This window comes from Leopardus geoffroyi, chromosome C2 (genome assembly GCF_018350155.1).
Source record: "Leopardus geoffroyi isolate Oge1 chromosome C2, O.geoffroyi_Oge1_pat1.0, whole genome shotgun sequence".
In the NCBI taxonomy this organism is placed as follows: Eukaryota; Metazoa; Chordata; class Mammalia; order Carnivora; family Felidae; genus Leopardus; species Leopardus geoffroyi.
In genome coordinates this window covers 96,276,430-96,284,899 of record NC_059333.1, presented here as the reverse complement: position 1 = coordinate 96,284,899, position 8,470 = coordinate 96,276,430, and positions in this window count along the sequence as shown.

Here is an 8,470-nt window from a genome sequence, read left to right as displayed (position 1 = left end):
AACTAGGTTCTCTCCTTCACGAGGTGTGGAAACATTGTGATAAGGTGTGCGGGGGGCCAGATGTAGAAGGACTTTGAGCAGCAATCAGCGGACTCTTATTTAAAAGGTTTCAAGGATGAGGGTTGAGTGGGGGTGGGAGAGAGGGGAGGGTGGGTGATGGGTATGGAGGAGGGCACCTTTTGGGATGAGCACTGGGTGTTGTATGGAAACCAATTTGACAATAAATTTCATATATTAAAAAAAAAAAGGTTTCAAGGAAAGGCCAAAGTGATACACTATTTGGGGAACCCAAGCAAAATGTTGGGGGGTGGAAGGAAGGTGGACATTTCAGGGCAGAAGTGGTCTAAGCAGTGTTGTGCTGGGCCAGCTGAAAACACTTCACAAAAGCTGATTAAAAGAGTTTTAGGAATTTTGCAAGCTGGTTGTTAAGCATAGCCACTGTTAAAAACTGAAATATGTAGACTCACGATTGATTCCATTATCTTAAAAATAAACGTAATACAAAGCCTATCACTTCTTAATCATTTTACCATGTTTTACTATTTTCTATGTTTCTGAGGTTGTTGACATCTATTTACCAGAATGATGGAAACAATATACAACCACGTCCTGCTGTGTGTCTCTTGAGAGATGGTGGTGGCTTGAGATCTGTCGTGTGGGAGTACAGATGCCACAGAAATCAAAATGTTATGAATCAGAGACTGATATATTGTTTTGTTGATTGTGGACTTAAGAAGGTGGTAGAGAAAAAGTTAATAATCCAGATGCCCTGCCTCTAAGCCATTACTTCGAGAATAGCACAAAACATTGAGGAATTAGTCTTCTAATATTTATACACTTTTTATAGAGGCCGAATTGACAAAATTATAAGATCTTTAAGTGTACAATGTGATGATTTGACATGCACACCTGTTGTGCAGGTATTCTCCCCATCAAGTTACTTAATATATCCATCATTTCGCATATTTACCTTTTCTAGAGGTGGTGGTGAGAATATTGGAGTTCTACTCACTCAGCAAATGCCAACTATACAATACAGTGTTATTAACTAGAGTTACCATGTTTTACATTAGATACTCAGATCTTATTCATCTTAACTGAAAGCTTGTACCAAACTTTGACCAAACTCTCCCTATTTCTCTCATCTTCCAGCTCCTGTCAACTTTTCTACTTTCTGTTTCTGTGAGTTTGATCTTTTTTTCTTTTTCAATTCTACATCTAAGTGATACTATGCAGTAATAGGAGAGAGTCATATATCTTACAGGGGGCTAATATCCAGAATATAGAAAGAACTCTTCCAACTTAACAGCAACAACAACAACAACAAAAAAACACAAGCAACTTGATTGAAACTGGGGAAGGGAGGGGCACCTGGGTGCCTCAGTCAGGTAAGTGTCTGATTTCGGCTCAGGTCATGATTTCACAGTTGGTGAGCTCCAGTCCCGCATCAGGCTGTCTGCTGTCAGCAGAGTCCAGCACGGAGCCCAGTGCAGAGCCTGTTTCCGATCCTCTCTCTCTGCCCCTCCCCTGCTCGCGTGCTGTCTCCCTCTCTCTCAAAAATAAACATTTAAAAATATGGGCGAGAGGGGCGCCTGGGTGGCTCAGTCGGTTAAGCGTCCAACTTCAGCCAGGTCACGATCTCGCGGTCCGTGAGTTCGAGCCCCGCGTCAGGCTCTGGGCTGATGGCTCAGAGCCTGGATCCTGCTTCCCATTCTGTGTTTCCCTCTCTCTCTGCCCCTCCCCCGTTCATGCTGTGTCTCTCTCTGTTTCAAAAATAAATAAACGTTAAAAAAAATTTTTTTTTAAAATATGGGCGAGGGACTCGAACAGACACTTCTCCAGAGAAAACAAACAAATGGCCATCAAACACATGAAAAATCGTTCAACATCACTAATCGCAAGAGAAATGCAAACTACAATCAGATACCACTTCACACCCAGTAGGATCACTATTGTAAAAAAACACACACACCTCTTCACACACAAAACAGAAATAACAAGTATTGCATAGTCTTGAAGAGATATTTGCACACCCATTTTCATGGTAGCATTATTCATGATAGCCAAGGGGTAGAAGCAACCCAAATAGACAAATGAATTTGTTAACGTTTATTTATTTTTGAGAGACAGAGTGCGAGCGGGTGAGGGGCAGAGAGAGAGAGACATACAGAATCCAAAGCAGGCTCCAGGCAGGCTCCAGGCTCTGAGCACAAGCCTGATGTGAGTCTCGAACCCATAAACCGCAAGATCATGACCTGAGCCGAAGTCGGACACTCAACTGACTGAGCCACCCAGGTGCCCCTAATATTTTTTTTTACATTTATTTATTTTTGAGAGACAGAGAGAGACAGCGTGAGCAGGGGAGGGGCAGAGAGAGAGAGGGAGACACAGAATCAGAAGCAGGTTCCAGGCTCTGAGCTATTAGCGCAGAGACCGATGCGGGGCTCGAACCCCCCAACCGTGAGATCATGACCTAAGCCGAAGTCAGACGCTTAACCGACTGAGCCATCCAGGTGCCCCAACAAATGATTTTTTTTTCAATATTTTATTTATTTTTTGGAGAGAGAGCATAAGCAAGGGAGGGGCAGAGAGGATTCAAAGCAGGCTCTGCGCCAACAGGCTGACAGCACCTGGCCTGAGGTGGGGCTCGAACTCATGATTGGTAAGATCATGACCTGAGCCACCCAGGTGCCCCCAAATGAGTTTTTAAAAGATGGTATATACATACAATGGGATTTTATTCAGCCTTAAAAAGGGAGGAAATTAAACTTGACGACATTATGCTAAGTGAAATAAGCCTGTCACAAAAGAACAAATACCGTACTGATTCCACTTATATGGTGGTACCCAGAATAGTCAAAATCGTGGACACAAAAGTAGAAAGGAGGTTGCCAGGAAATGGGGAGAAGGGGCAGTTATTTAACGGGTACAGAGCTTCAGTTTTGCAAGATGAAAAGAGTTCTGGCAACTGGTTGCACTACAATGTGAATGAACTTGCTACTGAACTGTATGCTTAAAAATGGTTAAGATGAGGGGCGCCTTGGTGGCTCAGTTGGTCGAGTGTCTGGCTTTAGCTCAGGTCATGATCTCACAGCTTGTGGGTTCGAGCCCTACATCGATCGGGCTCTGTGCTGACAGCTCAGAACCTGGAGCCTGCTTTGGATTCTGTGTCTCCCTCTCTCTCTGCCCTTCCCCCACTCATGCTCTGTCTCTGTCTGTAAAAAATGAATAAAACCTTAAAAAAATGTTTTAAAATGGTTAAGATGAGGGGCGGCTGGGTGGCTCCTCAGCTGAGGTTATGATTTTGTGGTTTGTTGGTTCGAGCCCCCCATTGGGCTCTGTGCTGATGGGCAGATCCTGCTTGGGATTCTCTCCCTGTCTCTGCCCCTCCCCTGCTCATACACACACACACTCTCTCTCAAAATAAATAAAAACATTAAAAATTTTTTAAATTAAAAAAAATGGTTAAGATGATAAACTTTACGTTATATGTATTTTACCACAATAAAAAAAAAGATACGTCATGCCATGTGGCACTCATATAAGAGTGATTCATTCTTTAGATACAAAATATGGACATCCAAGATTTCTTTGCAATAGGACGTGGCTCATTCCAGGAGTCAGAGCACCAAGCTGGAGGAGTGAGGGAGCCTGGGGCCACTTCTGATTTCTCCAATGCATGTGAAATGCAGTTTTTGCATTATTGTACCTTTTGAAGATTGGATCAAATGCTATTATTGCTTTCTTAAAAACTAGGTGTTTTAGGTATGAATAGGATAATATTTATAAAACTACAGAGATGCTTTACCAAAAAGAAGACATTAAGTAAAGAAAAAAATACATCACTGGTGTTATTATGCTACTTCTGTAAACATTTTTACATTGTTAAAAAGAAATATGTCCATTTAACTAGTCAGGGCTAAATAACTATGAACGATAGGCTCTTTGTCCCAGCAAATAATATTTAGTTTCCAGAAACCAATCTTTAAAAGCCTGCTTTGTACAACTGTTGAAGTCTATCATTACAAGGATTTATTCTTGGCACTGAATCCTGGAGCTTTGGCTAATAGCAGTCAACTGAGGTAATTCTAGCTTAATTTTGCAAGTGTTCTAATGGCAGTAAAAATGTGTTACTCATGAATCATAGTGACACTCAGCAAAAGAGCTCAGTATTTTATAAAGCCATGAGAGCATGGCAACTGTAGTGCCATTTTCCATGATCATCTTTTGTGGGAAATATTTTTATTATTTAGAGAAATGCAAACAATTTTTTTGAGATCAAATTCCATTATAACTAATACCCATGTACCAACAATGTGTTCAATTCCAGAAGTTTTGTGACATGGCCAAGTAGTCTAGATCCAAATTCCCTGGAGGAGTTTTCAATCCTATAATCGTGGTGCCAAAGAAAAACAAATTGTTAGCAATAACCAGTTTACAAGCGCAATTGTTTTAATGACCCTTCCAAATTAATTTTCCTGTTTGAAGATAAAATGTCACCTCTTTCTGTTTGCTAGTCTACTCTTTTTTTCTATGCCTTGCCAATTATTTTCTGTACTTAGTTTTTATGCTATATCTATAGTGAAGAGGGAGGAGCAGGGAATCATGTAGGAGAAACAAGTCTTTAACAAAAAGAGGGGAGGGGCATACATATGCTAGAAGCAAGAATCACGTCTTTGGCATACAGTTCTCCTGGTGCTTGGCTTTTTATGGCCATGAAAAAAGCATTATTGAAGATCAAATGACCTTTTTTTTTTTTAAAGCACACTGACATCAGAAAATTTTTTAATAATATTTTTATTTTCAGCGTTCATGGCCTTCTAAATCTTAGTGATTATTTTTTGAAGGGGATATTAAGGAAATTTAAAAATTGATAAAATGAAGGAAAATGGAATTAAAACTAGTATCTGAAGAAATGAAAACCTCTGTTGATTATCTTACCTTACCGTTTCCAAATTGTTGTCCACTTATAAAAATACATAAGCAAGAATGGAATTGCCATTATAATAGTAATATATTTCATAGTCTTCAATATGTGCAAATTGGTGTAAAGTATGTTTTCTATTTCTAGCTCAGTTATTTGCATAAGCAAATACTTTTATTCATACAAGGCTTATGCCAAATACAGTCTTAGGTTAATTTTTAAGCAACTAAATTATGAAGCATTAAAAAAATAGCACATAACAATTTCAGAAGAATTTATTTAATGCTACCATATTTTTTTAAGTTTATTTATTTTGTGAGAGAGAGAGAGAGAGAGAGAGACAGAACACATGAGCAGGGGAAGGGCAGTGACAGAGGGAGAAACAAAATCCCAAGTAGGCTCCGCGCTGACAGCACTGAGCCCAACACAGGGCTAGAACTCGTGGACCGTGAGACCGTGACCTAAGTGGAGATCAAGAGTTGGATGATTAACCGACTGAGCAACCCAGGCGCCCCGGTGCGACCATAGTTTCAGTTAATGAATCACAATCTCACAAAGCTAGAGATCTCATTTTTTCACAATTTCCTTAGACCATGCAATAATCACCATCTACATTCTGGGCAAGGAAAGGGAAGGACAGATGAAGAGAGAATATTTCCTATTCTTTCTCTGGAAGTCTTTGGTTTGCATGGAAAACATGTCTTTAGAATAAATTCTATTACATTCCACTTCTGTGCTCACATATTACATATACCTTCCTTATCTTCCAGAAAAAGAGCTGTCATCGCTATAGAAGAAAACAATTTCAAGTGCATGGTGGATCAGAAGTGCATCAGTATCAAAACAAATGATATAAAATAGTTCTAAAGCAATCTTTATATTTCAGTGTATCCTTTCCGCATTTAGAGAGAAGTCGCTGATGGTCAGTCAGTAAGAACTTTAGTCATCAACAAAGTTTGAAAGCTAACATCATTTTTTAAAAAATAGATGGCGATAATACAAACATGTGATGATATAAAGGTAGCAGCCACTTCTTAAGGTGGCTCAGAGGCAGAGCTATGAGGTTTATGGAGGGGGAGACCTCCCATCATCAGAGCCTGGGGCGACTGGTTTTGAGTTCCACACTGCCTTTTTCCCCCTGCTTTGTTGAGACATTTGTCCTTAAAACTAGAGTTTGTGGAGAGAGAATGGATAGCCTAATTCCAGATCATCCCCGTTGGTTAGCATATCAAGAGGGAGCACTGGGGACCCCAAGCACAGTTGTACCTGAGGGAAGTCCCAACAAGTAAGGAAGAAGGTGGCCTACACTTTGATTCCAGGGACCTGAGTTAGCTTTCCTGAGTCACCCTGAGTGGTGTGGAAGGCAGGACCTAGAAGGGCCTGCCTCCCCTCAGTTGATATAAAAGTAGCAGAGACTCTGGGAAGCTTGCTGGAGTGGGTCACCAATCCCAGGGCAAAGATAACTCTGTGGTCAAGCAAGGGCTTACAGGGAGGACCACCTAAGCCAGAGGATGAACTGCCAAACCTCAGAGGCTCTGCTGTGTCAGATGCTGAGTCAGCAGGTAGGGCCTCCTGGCAAGCCCTAGGATGTCTGCATGGGAAGCCAGCTGGAGAGGCAGAGGGCAGGACCTGGTCCGTTGACACTCTCTGGGATCCCTTCCCCCACTAGGACACCTCCCACACCCAGCTCATGCGCCATCTGAAGGAAGAAAGGGAGATGGAGAAAAGATCCAAAGGAGACAATTTAGTCTTGGAAGGGACTAAATTCCCCAAGAAACACTGTCTCTTTACATTGTTGGGTAGCTTTGAATTTACCAGATTGGACTAAACATAGTGTCTCACCTCTTATCGAGAGAACAGGACTTTTGGAAGAGACTAGACCAACTGCAAGGAAACAACGAGGCTTTTCTTCACCCTGGGCGTGCCAATTTACAACACTTGTGAATGCTTCACAAATAACTTCCAAGAACATTGCTGGTCTTACCCTCACCTGTTCCTCTCTGCCTGTGGAACTTCTTCCAAGCATGCCTCAAATAGCTGGGGCCCTGCCAGTACTCCTTTTCCCTCTCCTTTGTTTTCAGAGAAGCTGCTCCTGGTGTGGCTGACGATACCAGAAGTTGCTACCTGTTCTCTCCCCCTTCCCATCAGGCCCCAGACTCTCCAGAAGCCACTGTTTCTCCTCCTCTCCACATTCCACCTGTCAGACCTCCTCATCTTTCTTCCTTCCTTAACATAGCAGGAGCTGGTGTTAGGAGTAAATGGAGTAACAGCTGCTAGTGCTGTACCGGCACGCATCCAGGGGAAACCGGGTCATTCGTGAACCCTCCTGGGACTCTGATCATATTTCCAGAGAACAGGACTATAAACGGTAGCTCTATATTGGAACACATACTGCTGTTACCCTGTTAGATGGATGTTTATGGGCTGGCCAGGAACTGAATTCTCCTTTAGGATGTTGCTTGTGGCAAAGCAGTGTTTAGCGATATTTCGGCAAGCCTTTCAGACCCAGGCTCTTCTAATTTGAGGCCTATCAGAGTGATGAAAATCTATATGCATTTATTATTTATTGGCAGAGACTTCAAAATACACATACAATACAGAGAGACAGACAGTTTAGTAAAGAAATCAAGGCAAAAGGAAAACAGCATTAGGAAAACTGAGATGAAACCATAGAATATTTGTAGTTTTAAAATGCATGCCTAAAGGCAGGCCACAAATTTGGCCCTGAGCTTCCTACTAGCCAGTGCAAAGAAATTCACTAGGTATGTGATTCCTGAGATTTTGTTTTGACTGGATTTCTCAGGGAAAAGTCCAATTATTCCTAGTGCTGCAGGCTGAGAAAAATTTTGCCCATAGCTTTTCAACAGAGGACTCCATATGATGTAATAATCTAACAAAATAATTAGCAATTGGTGGAAACTATCCAAATACTTTGTCTACACGTTGCCTTCATGTCTCAGAAAAACTCTATGAGACTCTGAGAAGAGGTAACTGAGGCTCAGAGAAGTTCAATAACTTGGCCAGGTTGTAGAGGTCACACACAGCGGGCCTGGGACTTGACTGGGCCTGTTAGCCATTAAATCCCTGCTGCTGACCACTGTTTCATGAAAAATAACCCCAGAGTGAAATCAATACATCCCATATGGTATTTTTTTAATGATCTCAATAGCTAACAATCAAAATGTGTGTCGACAAAGAAGAAAGTTATCTTCAGACGAGAAGCCTAAAGAATTACTTGTAACACAACTTTAGTTTTTTGTATTAGTTCTTATTTTGCACTTTCCATTAGCAGATTACTAGGAATACAAATGATTGAGGTTCTTGTTCGAGGCTACAAATGTTTCACTAGTAAATAAAACATCACATCTTCAGAATTCCATATTTTCTCTTTTATATAATTCGCAGTTCTCACACAGACCATGAAGGGCTTTCCCCCTGTCAATTCTGGAAGCTTCTTCCTTAAACAGACTGCCATCTTTTGTTTAATTTTGCAGCTCTGTGAAAAATAACTTAGTTTTTTTTCCCCTACTTTCAAAGGAATCTTCC